The sequence below is a fragment of the Triturus cristatus genome, chromosome 6 (assembly GCF_964204655.1).
Source record: "Triturus cristatus chromosome 6, aTriCri1.1, whole genome shotgun sequence".
NCBI classification, from domain to species: Eukaryota; Metazoa; Chordata; class Amphibia; order Caudata; family Salamandridae; genus Triturus; species Triturus cristatus.
In genome coordinates this window covers 163,619,863-163,639,728 of record NC_140589.1, presented here as the reverse complement: position 1 = coordinate 163,639,728, position 19,866 = coordinate 163,619,863, and the positions used below count along the sequence as shown (strand labels likewise).

Genomic DNA, 19,866 nt, shown 5'->3' with positions numbered 1-19,866 from the left:
CTTGCAGCACTTTGATGCCCGTTCATAGCTCAAAGTTCTTTAATAGAAGGACTGTAACTTATGACCTCCAAGTAACAAAAGGATATCTGTGACAAAAGCAGCAACCCACTGAGCTCTCTTCATAAAATACAATTTTGTGATCTATATTTTACATGTTGTGCTTTGCAGTGGGAACATCAACCCTCTATGCTACTTTATCATGAATCACAACTGTGACAAGACAAATTACAGATCCCTCCATCAAATGTACTAACCACCAGAGTTATCATGCCGTTGCTGTTATTATCCTTAGAAAAATGTCGGGCACACAAAGTTCTCTGCAGGCTGCTCCTATATCTCCTCTGCCTGTCATGCAAAGGGCACTCCTTTCAAATATGCCGCTTGGTATTATGGCACTGGCCTTACCATCCTAAAGCCGGCACTGTTTTGGATACTGTACAAGCTATAAGCCCTTTCCTAGAATTCACTATCCCGTCTTTTGTAGAAATCTCCTCACCTTAGAACCAATCGAGGAAGCCTAGGTAAATTCCAAATTTTTTACCATTACTTCAGGATCATCCTTGGATCCCTGCACAGCCAAAAACTTAAAGCTCTGGGCTCCTCAGAGCACCACTCATCATACTCCCTTAGTAAACCTTTTGCTATCTGCTGGCTCAGTCCCTGAAATGTGGAAACGTGCTATGATCATTACACTTTAAAAAAAAAAATAAACATTGGTGAACTGTATGAAATTGCGGTACTAGTTGAGTGGGGTCAAACCCTTCTCAAGCAGAAACCACAATCTATGTCAGGGTGAGACACAAGAAAATCCCAAATTAACCTGTGCTCAACCCTCTGGTAGCTTGGCACAAAGGCAGGCAGGCTTAACGTATAGGCAATGTGTCAAGTATTTCTGCAGCACTTCAAACAGTAATAAAGTAATAACACAACACAAGAAACTCCCACACCAATTTAAGAAAATAGAGTAAAATGTAATAAATTATTTGAAACCAAAACGACAAACATCCCATCAGTAGAACCGCAGAAATGCAATTGCAGTTTTAAGTAAAAATAGTGCCTAGAAGCACAAAGTGGCAAATGTAGTTACCTGGTCGTGCTGGACCGGGACAATGTCACAAGTTTTGTCCGGCTGTGATGGAAAGTAGAATGGATACCGAGAGTCAAGGCTCAATGCAGATTGAGTCCAGGTGCTGGGTTCAAGGTGTTCGGAGCTTTTTATGTCCCTGCGGCTCTACTCAGAAGGTCAGCCAACTAGTATTTGGAATCACTCTGGTGATTCTGGGTTCAAGATACAGGTCCAGTCCGTTCACTCAGGCAGCAGGGAAGGACTGTAGCATTGCAGCAGAGTAGCACTCCTAGAGGTGCACTGAGGGTCAATTATTTATACCTGATGCCCTCTTTGAAGTAGAAGAAGGTTCTGGAAGTTTCCACTTCTAGAGGTGCTTGGAATGTCCTGCCTGCCTGCCCTAGCTCCCGCTTGTCTGGGGTCACAATAGACTAGTGTCAAACCCTTTGTAAATGTGCCCAGGTAGCGCCAAAGTGATGTGCAAGTGTGGTAGTTGTCAGCTTGTCCCCCTCATCAAATCAGATGGCCCATTCTGCCAACACCTATGCTCCTTTGTCTTACTATCAGGGAAACAACAGCCAGCTGTGACCCAGGAACAACTGCAAAAAGAACACTTGACTTCCAGTGCTATGGAGTGCAGGGGACCCACGTCTGGACATACCGTGTCACTCGGGGTAACAAATGCAATGTGTCTTTTGTGACGCAGGAACAGGCTGCAGGCACCAACTGATTTGGAGAAGAAAATGCCAACTTGCTAAAAGTGGCATTTTCAGAATTGTGACTTAAAATCTGACTTTACCATTAAACATCATTAGACACCAAACTCACCATTCCTACCTGCTGCTAATTAAAAGTTATCAGTTAATAAATGCAATAAATTAACCCAATGTTATCCTCTGGGAGAGGAAGGCATTGCAGTAGTGAACAATGAATTTAAGAGTTCTTCACTACCAGGGCATGTAAATGTTAAAAGTTCATGTCCAATACCCTGACTTATGGGATGCTCAGGGCCTAACCTATGTTGACTTATATGTATTAAAAAGGAAGGTTTAGGCCTGATAACTGGTTTATTTTGCCAGGTTGAAATGGCAGTTTAGAACTGCACACACAGGCTGCAATGGAAGGCCTGAGACATGTCTAAAAAGCTACATAATTGGATTGCACAATCAGTGCTGCAGGCCCACTAGTATAGTTTAATTTACAGGCCCTCGGTACATGTAGTAGCACACTGCTAGGGACTTACAAGTAAATTAAAAGTGCTAGTTGGGTGTAAGCTAATTTTACCATGTTTACAGAGGAGGGCACGCACTTTAGCATGGGACAGCAGTGGTAAGGTGAGTCCTAAAAGCCAACAAAAACGGGTTCAGAAATCAGGACGGTCAAGGAAAAATGTTTGGGGATGACCATGCAGAAAGAGCCATGTTCAAAATTGACCCGGAAATACTAACGTTAGACCAATCTTGCATCTGATGTTTACGCTCAAAAATCCACCTTTCTAAAGGATAGCATGTACTTTGACTCGCATCAGTATGGCTTTAGCCAACATCAGCACTGAATCAGTACTTGTGAGTTCTCAGTGAGATTTTCATGTGCCTCGATACAGAACATTCTGCCGTTCTTACAGTTTTGGACATAGCAACTGACTCTGATAAGATCGCTCATCCCATTCTGACATCATCTCTTAACAGTGCAAGAGACTGTGGGCCCGATTCACAGAACTAACTTAAGACAAAATCCTAAACTTACTACTTTTGGTATTCACAGAAGTTAGGATTTTGTCTTAAGTTTGACCGAGACAGTCTTAAGACAGACTTAAGACAGTCTTAAGACAGACTTAAGACAAACTTAAGTCTGTCTTAAGTTTGTCTTAAGTCTGTCTTAAGACTGTCTTAAGTCTGTCTTAAGACTGTCTTAAGTCTCTCTTAAGTTTGTCTTAAGTTTGTCTTAACTTCTGTGAATACCAAAAGTAGTAGGTTTAGGATTTTTGTCTTAAGTTAGTTCTGTGAATCGGCCCCAGTGTTCTCAACTGGCTAATTTCTTTCCTTACCAACATATCCCGAGCTGCATGCCTGCTCACTTTTCAGCCCGAGTTTAAGGACATCAAATTTGGTACCCCTGATGGGTATAAGAGCGCTCTATGCAAACGCAACTCACTCCCCTTTTCCTTGAATTACCAATACCAGGTGCATCAGTAATTTCACCGAGGTGGATAACCCAGAGGGATTCTGAGTTGTTCCTATGACAGGACCCTGAAAAATGAGGAGTTACTCTCACAATGAGTAGCACCAACACTGTTTCTCCTGGTAACTCTACATTCTACCTCACAGAGTTTCACCTGGACATTTCAGATGCTCTCAGGAGCCGAAGTATCCAAGTGAAACACCCTGGATCTGCCAGTTTACAGAGGATCTCTTAATCTTAAAGGAGAAGGAATTTACTGATAGTCGACCTGTCATGATTAGGGTGGGATGCCAGGCTGCAGTAGGCCCCAATGGTGGACAGGAGTAAACACACAGGAGATATGCTATGTTGCTGGCCATTGGCTTCGCTCTCCGGCAAGGGTTTCACATTCAATTACTGCCTCATGTCACCTAGCGGTACAAACCAACCCATACATAACACAGGGGTATTATAAACATTTACCTTGTCTCTCCCTCACCTTAGTACTCCCGTTACATCCCAGGGGTGCTACATTTAGTACAGGGCTCTCAATCAAACCATTGGCACGTGTGTGTGCAGAGAGCACATTAGTTGAAGGATGGCACATGGCCACCTCTTTACCCCTACATGCCAACCCTCCAGATTAAGGATGGAGACTACCAATTTCAAGACTAATCTCCCGCCTCCCGATTCCTCGATGCAGAAACCCAATAACCGAATGATGATCTGCTGGTGACAAGCCAGCATGAGCTCGGAATTGGTCTGTCTGACTCAAGAGTATGCACCGCCAGGGACCTGCTGCCGCCCAGTGCACAATCATTTTGTCGCGCTCTCTTCCTGCTATTGCACTTACTCCGTGCTCCTGATAGGTAAGGGAAGAAAGAACAAACTATATCTTGCCATTCAGACATCCGATCCTGCGGCAGCACACTTGCAAGTTCAGTCCCTTTACTGTGCCAGTGGGGCAGATTTCATGCATGCCAATAGACTCGATTCAGGTGGGAGACTCGATTTTTAAATCCCCAAACAACTTTTTGCTAGATATATGAAAGATAGAAACAGTGATTGCCTAACTGCGTTTTTTTGAGTTTCATTAGCGATTCACAGTAGGTCGCAGATAGACCTACCTCATGAATATTTATGAGGTAGGTAGCAATTTGTGACCCACTACAAGTCGCTGCCACCACAGGGATGGTGGCCTGCTGGAGACAGCAGACCACCTTATATCTGTGATTGCTTTTGAATAAAGCAATTTTTTTTTTATTTTTAAACGCAGCCCGTGTAGCCTAAAGTAAAACAGGATGCGTTTACAAAAAGAAATAAACCATTAAAGTTTCATTTTTTAAGAGTAGACAGTGGTCCCTTGAAAAATGACCTGCTGTTAAAAAATATTTTTTCAACCATTCTCAAAGGGGAGGAGTTCCCTTGGGGATTCCTTCCCATTTGCAAATGGGTGGCAAACTGCGAATGCTTTTTCAACTGCATTTAGGTCGCAGACATTCACACATACCATTCCAATTCGGTATTAGGAAAGGATGCCCTCAACGTGCCCCTTCCAAATACCGAATCGCAAATCCCAAATTGCGATTGTACTTTGTACATCACAAAAAGCATTTCTGCGGTTGCAAATGGCCCGAATCAAGAACCGAGCAGCTTGCGAACATAACAAGCACTGGCATAGCCAATAGGTCTTGCCTCTGGGACCTTATAAGTGTTTAGCCATGCAACAGTTGCATAACTAAATACTTATAAGGTCCCAAAAGCGAGACCTATTGGCTATGCAAAGCAGCAGCGAAAGTGAAAGTGATAGCGATCGCGATCAAACATCAAAGCTGCCACGAAACCGAAAGTAATGGCGGCAAAGCGCAGCGCGCGCACCCGCGCACATGCACTGTGGCTCTAGGCTGGCCTGGAAGCACTTTTTGGAGCCCTCTCAATAAGTCTCGCCAGTCCAGCGCATGCGCTGGGTCAGGCGAGACCTAAAAATGGTTCGTACATGTAGCCCAAAGGCTCTTCGCAAAAGTCTAGAGTCTAGACTTTTGTGAACGACCTAAATGCATAAATCGTTCGAAAGTCATGGGCAATGGTACTTATAATACACTCTCCAGTATTCAGTTCGACAGTCGGCTGATGTGTTTCTAAAAAAAACTGTCAAGGTCTAAGATGGCGGCGCTCGTTGGTTCTTTTCCTCTTCAGACATGCTGTACGTTAACGGGCTGAACATGTGTTCTCAAACTGCCTTTGCTGACAGGCTATAAATAAAAGAACGGACAAACAGCTCGCTGACCTCAAAACTGTTATTTCATTTCCCCTCTCCACTTGACGGGCGGTCGCAGCGTTCCACCAGAGGCTGCAGAAACGAGAGTGAAACGTCAGAAAACATGGGGCCTTTCTTCTGCCATAGGTTCTGGTGAACCTCAATGAATATGCCATTAACGCTTTTATTGCCATAAATATGTTGACATACATTCAATTCTGTTATGTTTTAGGCCTTCCATACTTCATTTAAAAACCGTAACCAACGGTGGTGAGAACACGCACTGGTGCAAGTGCCAGGCGCCGCCTCAGTTTATATGATTCAGTATTTATTTATTTTTGCGGTTCCTTTCTTTCTTTGCTTGTAATTGGCTGGAACCTTTAGTTTTATGCAAAAGTTAACTTTTATTGTTACATTTAGTTTGTTTTAATTTTCTATGACTAATTTCAAATGTGGTACCTTGTGCTCCAGGAGGTTTTCGGCTCTATGTATTCAGCTTTGTGTACTTGTAGCCTCTCGGGAGTGCATTTTAATGTTTAAATCATATCGGGCTAAACCTTTCTCGCACCTAAATTCAGCTTATGTGTCTAAAATGTAACATTTACAGTTAAAATTCACAAACTAGGTTTACAGAAATTGTACACTGCACATTTCACTTACTACTAGGGGAAGGCTGCAGTGTGGCAGCATCTCTGCAGTTGTACGGGCGGTGCGATCGGTGCCACCGCACCCGGCGCTGACTTGTGGTGGGGGTTCATCGTTTTATAAGCACCTAATGCTGTGTACATTGTCCCATCAATTTTCAGGCATCAATAAAAATGACAACTCCAGTGATTAATGTTCTTCCCGGAGAGAGACCAGAGCTTTGACTAGTGAAAGTTTTGAATTATTATAGCGCAGAGAGTTATTATGCCTGCTGCAAAGAACGCGTCCCATTCATATCACAACATGCATATAATATAAATAAATCAATGGGTTGCCGCTTTTGTCAGAGATCCTTTAGTTACTTGCAGTTTATAAGTTAAAATCCTAATATAGAACAGTGTGCTATTAACTGCCATCAAAGAGCTGCATGCATACTGCAAGGAAAATATGAGCGCTATATATTTATTTTCTGCCCAGTCTTTCATTGTCCTGATCTTGCAAAAAGGGTTCATTTGGGTAGAAATCAATTCTTATTATTAAAGAAAACCCCTAACAATGGCGTTACATTTTAAATTCTATATTTGTGCTTTTCCAGTCCAAGGACTCAAACTGTACTGCCTACCAGTATGGATGAAATGTGACTCCTACTGCTTGTAGACCTCTGTGTTATGTAACATTTCCTGTATACTTAAACTGGTATGAGTGACGCTATAAAACTAAATTAATCTAAGAGACAGTGGTTACAGAGACTTGAGTGGCACTGTCAAATGGTGGTAGAGAGGGAATCCGTGGCGGAGGTGATAATTGGGGGGGCACCAACAAACACTGTCTCAGAGGGCGCCACTAATGCTAAAGCCGGCCCTTCTGGAAGCATGGGGTTCCTACGCAGGGTGAGCAATACTATTACGTGGAGTAAATCAGCCAGTTTAGGTCATGACCAGCAGGGGGCACCAGAATACCGTTGGCAACTCCAACTATGGTGTTTTTACAGGGAGATGGACAATAGTCCAGCATTTTATTCTGCCTGTGGTGATAAAAATCCTTGTACCCAACATTATTTCAGGAGTAGACATTTGTGAAGGCGGTGGACGCCCAGAGCATCATAACTTAACAATCATTCCCAAACGTCGTTTCGCCTCATTTGTCCATGTAAATAAAATAATGGAAAAGTTTAGAGCAAGTGTGCAAATAGGGAAAGCTTTCCCCCAATAGATCTGTGTGTTGTTTTGGATTGTAGGGAATGTCGTGGTAAAAAAATATGATTATTTTTCAATTGGTCTCCCTGTTGTTATTTTTTATTTTATTTGAAGGTTTTTGTGTGTTTTAAGTCCTTTTCCTTTAGTCTATGCCTCCCCTCTCCCCCAAAGGAGTTTGTAGCATGCAGATCATGGATTTATATCCATGTTACAGGTACACCAAAGTCATACCAGAGTCTGTCGCGAGGGTGCCGATGAGTTCCTAACATTTACATTTTCATTTCAATGTTTTTACCATTGGTCCGAAGTTCTTTAAAACATTACTTGCCAACTTCATGATGTTGTTGAAGTTTAAAGATAGCAGAAAAAGACGTCAAATGTGGATTGAACAAGAAAACAGGCATTTTACCGTAAATTTTACTTCTAATTAATCCCTTCTCAGGCTTGTTGGATGCACCCTCTAACTCGTTCAAGTGGTACTTTAAAGAATGAGGGGAGGTTGGTGTTGCAAAGTCATCCTGTGCCCTGGGCACCCCCAACTTTTTGCTGAATGATACTGGTGGTAACTGATTTTGACTGACCCTGGGATCTGCCTAACCAGGCCCAGGGCCAGTACTATGCTGAAAGATACACATTAGAATACAGTTAAAACACCTACATACACTCGGGTACACAATGGTATGGTGGGGTACCCCTGTGATTGGCATGACCTCCTTAATAGGCCTCTAGTATATAATAGGGCAGTGGGATTGAAACTACCTAGAAGTCCCCAGTACCCTGGGGCATGGCAGTTTAGAGGCCAGCAGCCTTTTTCTGCACTTGCATGTGTGCACTGCTGAAGCCTGAGGTCAGTTTAAAAACAGCCCTGGGTGCCAGGACTGCTTGGAAAAAGGAAATTGTGCCCAAACTCGACTTTGGTGTTTAGGGCACTTAAAAATGGATAACCTACAATCTTTTGGCATATTAGGGACCCCCAGGGTCTCCCCTAGGTATCCGAGGGGTGAGGGGTCAGATATATTGAAGGTACACCCTTATAAAACGAGTTTTTATATGCCTGGGTAAAGTGACGTTTCACATTTCACTCCCCACATTGTGGTAAAGTGCTGCTCAAATTCGACTTTGATGCTAGGAGCACTATGGAGGGAGGATCTGCAATATTTCTACAGATTCAGAACCCCTAAAGTCTCCCCTAGTTGCACATGGGGTGGGGGCCCAGTAGATATAAGACAAGTACTTATAAAATATGTTTTTGTAAGTCCTGGTTCTGAAAAAATGTCCCAAGTCATTTTTCCCATTGCAAATCCCCTGTTACATAGGTTAACATGGTAGGAAGGTATTAATTAATAACTCTTGATAGGAAAAGGCTAGAAATGCCATTCAAAGACTTCCAAGAATTGTATTAATAAATGCAACAATATCATATTGTTGAATTTCCCCTAAAGTGTACATACAAGAAGTTATAAGACTTTCTTGTTTGTAAGTCCAAATTCAGCCTTCCGGTATTCTGCCCTGATTGGTCAGAGTTAAGTGGATTAGCCAGGCTGCCTTGTAGAGGTGATAAAGAGCCCCTGGGATTGACCAGCTCTGCTGGGAGGGCAGTGTGCTGTTCCATAGGAATGCCAGGCAGGAGGAGGAGTCGTAAACTATGTTCTTCAAAGAGGAGAGCAGAGAACAGTGTCATTTGCAACTCTGAACTTCCCACCTTAGGCAGATGGTAGGATAAGGAAGGTATGAGCAGATGCGGGGGCGAGAGTCTAAGTAAATTAGCCAACCTAGGGGTGTTCGGCCAGCTCTTACCTCCTTGCTGGAAAGTCAGCTATATGGATTTGGAAGATTTGATGCACTCTGGGACAAAATAATGCCACACTCTACAGGATGTGGTCATATCTTTGAGGAGTTACCCTGCTCCCATTGGTCAGAAGTGACCTCCTGCCTGACCCAGAGAACTAGGAATAAGTATCTGAGAGGGGCAGAGCCCTCTGCTGCTTACTGAAGCAAGAAGTGCCCTGTTGAGATGTTTAGCTGTGCAAAGATTTCTAAGGCCTGACCTCTGAAGACTGCACCATCTGAAAACTCCAGCCCTGTGGATTATCTGGCTGAAAAAGAACTAAAGAGTGAACTTCCTGAAAGCTACAGGTTAAAAGAGCTCATCTGGAACATCACTAACTAAATCTACACCTTGGAGAACCATCCGTGGATTTGTAAGGGTTTTGTACCAGTGGATTGTGGGAACTGAAGTCTTCAACTTTCAAGGACCATCTTGGAGCTTCCAGACCCTTGTAGTGAGTTTGAGACACTTTGGGACCCCTTGAGGAATTTCAGGAAAAAGTTCAAGAGGTTTGGAGAACTTTGGAGCAACTTTGAAAAAAAGCTCCATAAAGGGACGGACTCAACCTGGCCAGCTAGGCTGCCCGCCTTCAACCGCGAACCGGCCAAGCCAACCAGGTTCGTCCCGCTAAAAGCTCCATGGGTCCAACTTCCAGAGTTTGACCGGGACTAGAAGAAAACTGAAGCCGGCAAACCCTCACCAGATCCGGCTATATGAGGCGCATCGAGAGACCCCGCGAGAAAAAGCTCCAGAAAAATTTCTAAGTGCGCTCATAGAAAAGGTGACCGGGAGCAACCGCGAGAGCCAAGCGCCTGCCTTCCATCGCGTATCGGCCTGGATTCCTGGGTTGCCCAGCTGAAGCGTTAAAGGAAAATTTTCTAAGTCCACTCCAGGGAAGTTGACCGTGACCTTGTCACAAGTCAATCACCTCACCGAATCCGAACTGGCTGGAAGCTTCGAGGGGCCTCGGGGAGAAAAGCTCCAGAAAAGTTTCTAAGTGTGAAGGTAGAAACTGAGACCGGGACCTGCCGCAAGCTGTAGCCGCCCAGGGCTCCATCGCGGTCAGCCTAAAACTTTGACTTTGCCCCGGTCTATCGCGTGCAGGTATCACAATATGGTGCTATAATCTTCAAAGTGCTATATTTTATTAAATATTTGAAAATTCATATCTCCGGTTCCCTACATTGGATTTTTGTCGTTTTGGTGTCATTTTAAAGATAAAAATATTTCCGATTTTTATAAATTGGTGTTGGATTTTTATTATGTGTTGTGTCTTAATTATTTACTGAAATTGTGTTTTTAAATGCTTTGAAGTTAAGCCTGTCTGCTAGCAGCCACGTTACCAAGGGTTGAGCATAGGAATAATTTTCTAAGACCTATGCTGGGTCCTATCATATGTTAGTGGTCACATTGCTAGTGGCAGACCTACATTTGCCCCTACCAATAACCCACTTTCCAAGAGTTGGAAACAAAGAAGGAATCCCTACATTGTGAAAGGCACAGCAAGACCTACAGTAAGGGCAAGATCAATCAGGCAGGGGTCACTGGTTGAAGATTTCTTTAGATCCCACAAAGGCACTGATTACCAGGTGGTAAAACTAGATCCAGTATTACCCATAGTGGGTGGTGTTACTAGCCCATTAACATTTATTACAAATTTGAAGCTAGGAATGGGGAATAACATGTGGTTCCCAGAATTACAGGATTGTTATCTGCAGGTTTCCCCCAAACTCCAGACCCTTTCTGCTCTGGTTTTCAACCAGCTTTTTTAATCAGTTGGAAAATTTGAGCAGTAACTCAGGGGACACCATCAAGCATAAATCCGTATGCTGTAAAAACGTAGTTGTACAGGATGGTAATGTTACAGAAAACCTGTGGAATTACCACTGAGCCCCACTCATGTTGGAACTAGTAACTCAATACCATATGTGAAATTGCAAAGAACTTCTGGTAATTCTTGCAAATACTATGATTACAACCAGTAACTCACAAAGTTTTCAGTATTTGATTTTAAAATCAAGACGTTTATGACCCTTTTAAGTTGATGTGAGAGAAAAATATTGCCTACATCCAGAATGGTTTGGTACCAGAATATTCTGGACTAAATATCGTCTGACAAATATATTGTGTCCTAAATTTTGTTTACAAAAATAACTTCTAAATGTAGTGAATTCTGAAAAAAAATACATCTAATTGTACAATATTTTTGAAAGCTATATTTAGAACAACAGATTCATGTCAGGTGATGTTTTTGTCAAGAATATTCTGACATGAAACCTAAGGAAAATTGTGTTAAAGTTTACGTATGAGAAAACAACACACTCACTTTCAGCGTCAACTAGAAAACAGTGGCATTTGTGGAGATAAAATGCCAGTTTGTAAGGAAGTGCTGTGTTAGTGCATAGATCTAGCGAAAGAGAGAAACTCCAGAACTATGCATAGGTGAATAGCAAGGTACTGTGCTAGACTACTCATGCATAGTAAAAACTTTCTACACCCCTACTTCACACCATTATATTTGTAGACACCTCACTTATCTATGCTTTATAAATGCTTCCTTGCAGCAATTAAAGCAAAATACCAGATGTGGAATACAACACACCTCCTCATTAGAAAAGCAAAAAAGAAACAGACGGGCAGTGAATGAGGGGATGCCATCAGGTGGTACCAGAATACAGATGCCTAAATATGTCTGAAAACATATGGTGTCGTAAATATTGTTTATAAAATACCACCCCATTGAAGTAAGTAATAGGAAATCTACATCCAACAGAGTGATGTTTTTGCAAACGATTTTTATGTATGACATAATTTTTGTAATCGATATTCTGACATACAGCCAAGGGAGATAGGCATAGTGACATTAGGAAATTTATCAAATTCAGACACCTATGACTATATAAAGCTTCCATTGATATTTGGTGATTGGCACAGTTGGTGTGTACTGCTGCAGTGTCAGCTCAGAACACAGTTGTCTTCAGGCACAGAAACCCTAATGGATTCTCCTCAACTCTACTACGCAGCACAATGGGTACATATTTAGTAGATTCACTGATTTCCTTCTCTGTCCTTTAGTTGCCTCCTCCTGTCTATTTTCAGATGTTTCTTTCCTCCTCCCTATATCTACCCATTGTTATGGTATTCACTCTATTGTCTCCTGTATATTATGGTTTCAGACCCTATCGCACCCTCCTACGACAATCAGCCACACTAGTTGCACCCATTGTACCTCAATTCAAGACGGTCTCACCCCTTGCGTCCACCTCAGGCTTCCCTCCAGTACAAATTCTTTAGCTTCACCTCTCCTTGCAATGCAATCTTTCATCCTTCCACCCTCAACTTGTATGTCCTCATTCCCCTAAAATAGCTATCATATTAATGCAACAAAAGTTTGGGATTCTAGAAATTGGCCCGGAGCCCGCATAAGTGGTGCACTTAACCATACTAGTTACCCACCAGTGTTACAATGTTCATGTTCCTTACTAAATCCAGGAGACACCGCAAATGTACTCACTGAATACACGATATTGCAAGTCAGTGATGCTTTCATTTAAATTTCTAGACAATGTATCCACACTATTATAATATTTCCAGTACGTAATTGCAACATCAAAATATATGTTTACATTTGCCAGAAGAAGAAATAAATGTATACAATCAGGACTCGAAAAGAGGAAATACAAAACATGGTTTTATTCCATGAGCTGTTAAAAAACAGCGGGATTTATGGAAAGGATTTGAAGGTAATGACAGTAGCAACAGGAAAACATGATGGACAGAATGCTAAAAATGATCAAACTTTCACCCCCAGTGCAGAGATCTGAGCCTAAATCCATCGTTTTTTGCTCACCATGCCATTCTGGTTTGGACCCAGCCATATGCAAATCAGTCTTGACCCTGCTCCCCATGGGAACAGTCCAGACCAAACTGCCAGGCCAAGTCCTCCCTGGATCAGAAACAAGCATCCTGGGACAGGTTTCGGGGTGGCATTGAAGCAAAAGAACGATGGATTTAGTCCAGATCTTCGACTGGGGGGAAATGTTTGACAATGTTCAGCTTCCGCCCATCATCTTTTTGTGTTACTATAGTCACCCTAAGTGGGAAGAGGAAGCCCAGGCGTGGGTCCCGTGCTGACTATGCCACTGGATTCAAGCTAGCTTGACTGATGAGGGCTGATAACCGGACATAAGTCCTAGGATGCTTGTTTCCGGTCCAATGAGAACCTGGCCTGGCAGTTCAGGCTGGACTGTTCCCATTGGTCACAAGGTCAAGACTGATTGCATATGGCTGGGTCCAAACTGTGATGGCATGGTGAGCAAAACAACAATGGATTTAACCCAGGTTTGTGGCTGGGGGTGAATGTTTGACAATGTTCAGCATTCCGTTCACCATCTTTTTGTGTAGGTAATGAAAGTAGTTCATACTGATGTATTTCATGACCACTGAAAAAATAATAGAATCGCTGGGGTGCATTTTCTGGATAATATGAAGGCTTGGTAGGGGACAGAGTGCACACTGCAGTACATTTTAAGGATATTGTAAGTCACTGAGGAGTTTATCACCATTTAGATTGATCTTCTTCTACATAGTATGGGTCTCTCAGGCCAAGTCCTAAATTGGTTTGCTTCTTTCCTGCGTAACTGCACACAAAGGATCAAAATCAACCAGTCCCTTGCTTCCAGTACCCCTGTCATGATAGGAGTGCCTCAAGGATCCGCGCTCTCGGCCACTCTCTTCAACCTTTTTATGGAACCACTTTCCATCATTCTGAACCTTGCTAACATTCAGTATCACGTGTATGAGGATGACACACAACTGTACCTGAAGATCTCCTCTCAAGAGGACATAAAAACGCTAAATGCTGCACTTGCACGAACCCAAAAATTGTTAGCTCAGAACCATCTGCTGTTAAATACTCTCAAAACGGAATTTCTATTGATTTACCCCCCCTATCACTCGGCTCCTACCCTGGATTGGCTTAAACAACTCACTGCTCTGAACTGCACCCCTCATGTCGCAGACTCTGCCAAATCACCTTGGATAAACAATTAAACATGCAAGCGCACATCAGTGCAGCAGTTAGGGGAGCAAACTTTCAACTTAACACCCTTAGGAAAATCAAACCTTTCTTCCCCCCGAAGACATCAGCCCGGTGGTTCAATCCTTGGTTATCTCTAGGTTGGAATATGGTCTGGTGACCCTTGCTGGACTTCCCAAAGCTAGCTTGGTCCCACTCAGAGCTAGCCTGAACGCATCAGCTAGACTCATCACAGGATCCAGAAAACATGACCACATCTCCCCTGACCTTTTGCAACTAAATTAGCTATCTATTGAAGCCAGAATCCGATTAAAGATAGCTTGCTTGACCCATAAAGCCATACATTACAACACTCCAATCTACCTGGCAAATAAGCTTGAACTGTCGGGCTCTGGCCGGGACCTTAGAAGTACGTCCACCTTACTCTTGAAACCACCAAGATTCAAAAAGAAAAAATCTTACAATCGTACTTTCTCCGGTCTTGCTCCAAGAATCTGGAACTCCCTGCTTCCCGAGATTAGATCCAATCCTTCCACAATATCTTTCAAGAAACTTGTCAAACGGCCACTCTTGAACGAACTTTAACAGCATCAACTTGCTCTCATGCTTTTGTTTTGTTAATATTCTAATTCTTATTGTAATACACAGATGCACTTTATTGTATGCTGGTATGTTAAACTGTTCCTGTGCTCTAGGGCACCTCTGATACCCCCAACTCTTAACCGGCTCTGTTTCCCACTCTGTTGCAACCCCACTTACTGTCCCATTGAGTTTGTCACCCTTATTTTTGCCATTTCTGTACAGCGCTCTGATACCCGTATGGGTCTTGTTCGGGCTTTATAAAACTTTTCAAATAAATAAATAGAGGAACGAAGATGAAGGCAGAGTTCCTTTATAACATTATGGAATTCCGAGATGACTTGCAATATCCTTATAATGTGCAGTATCGGGTAATTTATTCCTTATAATTAAGTCTACTGGAATTATGCAATTCTGCAGTCACTGTGTCCCTTCCTGCATAAATGCAATCCTGCTGACAAAGCCGGCAACCTGGCACCATGGCGCAAGCAGAGGCATAATGAAACTTGGGGGAGCCACCTGCAAAGTACATGGAGGGGGGCCCCCCAAAGCTTCGGACACAGAAAGAGCTCTCAGTCTCGGGCCCGTGCACAGTCCTGGAGGGGGGACCTTGGAGCTCGGGCCCCCTCGCAACGCTGGGGCTGCGGGAGCTATTGCGACACCACAGGGCGCATAGGTGCCTGAGTTTGTGCTAGGTAGCAGATAGTGCGCTCAATGCAGTGACAGAGCAGCAATGCTCCGTATATCAGTAAATATTTCGCATTTCTGCTCTACTCCATTTTGCGTAGCACAGCACGTTGTCTTGCTGCATTGTGCTGAGTCAAATATAGAAAAGATCTGGCCCTTGGTGTGTAGCTCTTTCGTATGAGAGAGCATGTTTGCAAAACTGTTGCACAAAAATAGAATCTCAAATGCACAATTAAACTAACCAAAAAAGCTATTAGATATTTATTGCAAAAGATATGAGAATCAGGTTTAATACAAGTCTGTTTATTTGTTGAGAAGGCGCCGTGGCTCGGAATGTGTAGAAACATGCAGAAAGATTCTACGTATTCTATAATCACCTAAGGAGTGCAGAAAATGAACACTGTGCCATAAAAAACTCACACAAACAGAGCAGAAGAAAGAAAAGCTATGTTTCCTTTATCTTTAAACAGCTGCTTTAATTATGCTCCCTAGTCTGGCCTGCCTTTTCCTTCGGCTGCTTCTTTTGGCAGAAGACACTGAGATGTCGGAATCCAACTGTAAAAAGTTATTAAAGTTAAGTGGCCACGTCATTTCTTTATAACAGGCAACTGAGTGTATCAGAAGTTGCCAATTCTAAAGAAATTAGTGGCTGGTTTTTAATGCAAGGATTGCAGAATCCCATGTATTATATATAACTAAGAATGATGTATGTGCTGGATACCCACAGATAATGGAAATTATATTACTTAAGTTAGAATGGGACTGGTGAAAACAATGAGAACGTTATAATAAGGATAAATGTTGAAATTGAATGGACGTGATAAACTAAACACATTAGTACATACATTGTACTTAGTTTATATACTGACATATTTAAAATTGTAGAATGTGATTTTTCAGCCAGGGAAAAGTGGATTTACCACGAAGAATCGAAGTTGGAGGACAGCGGCATCTAGCAATGGATAAAAACTACTAAAAGATTGAATGAATTATGATATGAACTATGAATGTTTGAAATAAACTTTTGGTTATGCAGTCTACCATTCGCAAACTTGATTAAAAAAGAAATTTCAAACAAGTGGAAACACAATTTCAATATTTATGGTCTATTAAAACATCAGTGAATTGCATTACTGAGTATGTAATGACTTACCTTTGACTTGTCTACTGGATTTTATAATGAACATCTATCCTATTAACTCATTAATCACCTCTTCACCCCCTCACGCTACCAATTCTGAAGGGCCACTCCTCACTCGGCATGTCTGACTAGAAGAGTGAGCCCACTCTCACATACATGGGTACGTATCGTGACACAATTGTCTATTCGCTCACTCCCTCAACTCCTCATGCTTATGCGAGGTACACCACAAAATGTTTAGAGCACATCTCCAAATTTCAGTCACACCACCCAGCACACTCCACGGGACATCAAGGTACCCGGATAAAATGGGAGTACTTTTCGAACCCATTAGCATTATATAAATGCTGCAAAACAGTATAAATAGAGGGAGTTCCCAGAAGCACCATCACCTTGCAACACTCTTCCATCTCAAGACTACTTTCTGCCTGCTTTGACATCGCATCCCGGATTAAATCGCCTCCTGTCACCAACGAAGACTTTATTCACCACAATATGAGGAAACAGCAATACCCAGTGCTTGTGAAACAGATCAGCTCCTTTTTATCCAAATAACACACCAAGTGAGATTAAATGTTCTACTACAAAACGTTTTGTGATGACAGCTGTAGCTCTTATAGTCACTCTATGTGGCGAAACTGTTGAGATTACAGGCTCCCACGCTTCAAAATCAAAGCGATCGTTTCACACCTTAATACATCCCAAACACAAAATAGAGATGACTCCGACCAAAATAATTGGAATTCCCTGGGTCACTGAATATGGAGTCGATCTCACATATAAGTACACGCATGGTATACTAAAACGAGGGAAGAGAACAAAAAGAGGGGGAGAAAAAGAAGCACTGCTGTGTTAAGACGAGAACCCTCACTCACCCTAGGGTGACATGCTTCATCATTGAGTCCCCTCTTCACACTGAGACCGCAAGGTACCCTGTGTGGGCTACAACTCCCCCGTAGGAGGGGAGCGGAGGTGTTTTCTGTCATCCAAACCAGGATTTTTATTAGAACCCCTAATGGATAGATTAAAACCAAGCTAAGTGAAATAGGGGTATAGATGTTCCCCTATATTATGATCAGGTCAACATGTTTCTGCCTCTAAAGACCAAAGCGGTTCTCGGCATTCATCAGGACCAAGCTATATGTCACTCTGCTCAATCTGTGTGAAAAATTAATAATCATAAATATCATACTTTTACTGGTATGGGGTTTGCAAGTGGGACCGACTGCTAATCAGGTCCACATGATGCATTTCGAGACCACTTATTCATGCATCACCTTCATCAGTCCCTTCAGGGCAGGTACTAGGACTTTCTGATCATCTGCCTCATGCACCACTACATTGGTGCCAATACAAATCTGACCAATCAACCGAAAGGTACCGTCAAATAAATCAGCAGAAGCTGTATCAATGTGGGGCATCACCGCACAATACCCTCAATGCGTCCCACGGGGCCACTGTTAAAGTTTCGCATATTTACCCCAGACGCGTGGGTATGTAGTGTTCAACCTTATTAAATTTACACATCACAAGTGAGGGGGTAGGGCTTCCTTCCAGTAACCTGAAAGGAGTACAATTATGTGTATTCACCATCTGCACAATGTCTGCATTGCCCAACAGGCTATGTGCACAAATGTGTACAGTGTGTTGAGCCCCTGGTAATATTCGCTTTGTACAGCGCCTTTGTACACTGCGCCTGCTCTGAAAGAGCTGGTTAGAAAGGTGAGGTTTTTTCTTACACTTGAGTAACCTGAGCTAAGTTATTGATTTAAATTCAAGAAAGTATGTGTGTGTGTGGTTGAAAGCATGTATGTGTGTTAGTCAATCTGTGTGTGCATGGGTGCATGTTTTGAATCTGGGTTTGTTTGTGTGTGTTCATGAATGCCTGTGTGTGCCAAACTGTGTGTCTTTGTGTATGTTTAGGAATATCTGTGTGTGCATGGGTGTGGATGAATCTGTGTGTTTGCGTGTGCGGGTGGGTGCTTGTGTGTTTGTGTGTGTGTGTGTGAGATTGAGAGAATATTTGTTTGTGTCTGTGCATGTACATCTGTGTGTGTGTAGGGTCTTCCTGTTTGTGTGGTTGTGTCGATTGTATTCTACGATACGCTTTCTTAAACACCAGCCAAATGCAAGTTCACTACCTGAGATTTTTGAAAGACTGACAAATAACCGTTAAACATCATGACAGTAGAAAGCATTTCCAAGTTAAGCCAGGGCGCCCTGGTTCCCAGTGTGAAGGCCCGCTAAATCAAGACAAAAAGGCTTAAGAAAAGCAAACAATTCTTCGAATCTGTGAACTCGCCATTACGATCCTTCAGGGCTTACAAAAAATAATTCAGACTGGCAGTAATTAGCATTTCGATGGCTGTCAGTGTACGGCTGACACTTCTTGCTTAAAATACCCCCCTCTCCCTCAGTCTTTCCTTTGTCTATCCGTGTTTATTTTATTACAATGAGATTAGCACCGCCCGGATGAGAGCGCTCAGCAAAGCGGTCCAGAAACATCAATTCACGAATCACGTCGAATGAACATTACAAAAGAACACAGGGGGGCCAATATATAGAAAAAAATGCACCAAGAGGTCAAAGAGAAAGTTTAAGAGAAACTTTAAGGAATGGTTAAGGATTTTCAAGTGGTATTTTTTTTTAAACACAAAGTAATTCTTTTTAAATTATTAGCTAAAAAATTTAAAAAATGCCCCTTAAACTGCGAGATTATTTTGACACAGAATTGCGTTTTGTCAGTCTTCAATTGAAAATTGTAAGTATGTAAATTTCCTCATGTAACGGTCTTGGTTCTATTGTGAAGCGCTCTGACACCTTTGGGTGAAGTCGGCGCTATATAAAATTGCATTAAATTAAATTAAAAAAATTCACACAATAATGTTTAGGGGTCACCCCCTTACCTAGGGACTTGAGTGACGTTCCTATGGCTCTCCAGACGTCATGACGTCCCCTGAAGCATGCACTCCGGCGTCGCCGCTGGTGAGTGAGTCTGCACCGACCTCGGCGAGACGTTAGCCCCGTCATTCACGCTCCAGTGACGCTGGTGGTTTCCTGTCAGAGGCAGGCGGTGAATCTTACTGGTTTGTTAGACTTAGTAATCAGAACCTTGAATAGTCACACTCCCAAAATAGAGATTAGGACGGCAATGAGCATGCAAAAGTAGGTGGCCTCATTTTTATGAAGATTTAATAGTGAGACAGAATTAAAAACGAATTAGTGCATATTGGCAGTGACTGAAAACATGCCACATGACGGTATGTGTT

The 19,866-nt window shown here is 42.6% G+C and overlaps 1 protein-coding gene across 2 annotated transcripts in view; it reads right to left on the bottom strand.

Annotated features, from left to right (window-relative positions):
* Positions 1–19,866, bottom strand: part of BLK (BLK proto-oncogene, Src family tyrosine kinase) — a 608,293-nt gene that overhangs the window by 288,297 nt on the left and 300,130 nt on the right. Inside the window, exon 2 of one of the 2 annotated variants that reach the window (XM_085610427.1) lies at positions 19,504–19,654. The exons of the other annotated variant lie outside the window; for it this stretch is intronic. The gene's annotated coding sequence lies outside the window, so the exon portion shown is untranslated. The remainder of the gene's footprint in view (positions 1–19,503; positions 19,655–19,866) is intronic. 2 annotated transcript variants of the gene reach the window in all.